We start from the raw sequence: 207 nt of genomic DNA, 5'->3' as shown, positions 1-207 counted from the left end.
CACTTTTGCATGAGAGAGCAAAATATAAAATATCTACATCACCCTTGCGTAAAAAAGTCGAAATCACTCTTCCGTAAACGGAGAGAGAGAAGAAACATATAAATCATACTTCTAATCTCCCAAGATTATTTCAGGGTCGACAGTGCCGGTGCTGGATATGCTGACTTCTCATTAAAAGACGAACTAATATAAATAGATAAAAAGATG

General features: G+C 35.7%; 1 protein-coding gene across 1 annotated transcript in view; it reads right to left on the bottom strand.

Annotated features, from left to right (window-relative positions):
- Positions 1-207, bottom strand: part of LOC119591111 — a 60,308-nt gene that overhangs the window by 3,586 nt on the left and 56,515 nt on the right. The window lies entirely within an intron of this gene.

The sequence above is a fragment of the Penaeus monodon genome, chromosome 28 (genome assembly GCF_015228065.2).
Source record: "Penaeus monodon isolate SGIC_2016 chromosome 28, NSTDA_Pmon_1, whole genome shotgun sequence".
NCBI lineage: Eukaryota > Metazoa > Arthropoda > Malacostraca > Decapoda > Penaeidae > Penaeus > Penaeus monodon.
This window is presented reverse-complemented; position numbering and strand designations above follow the sequence as displayed.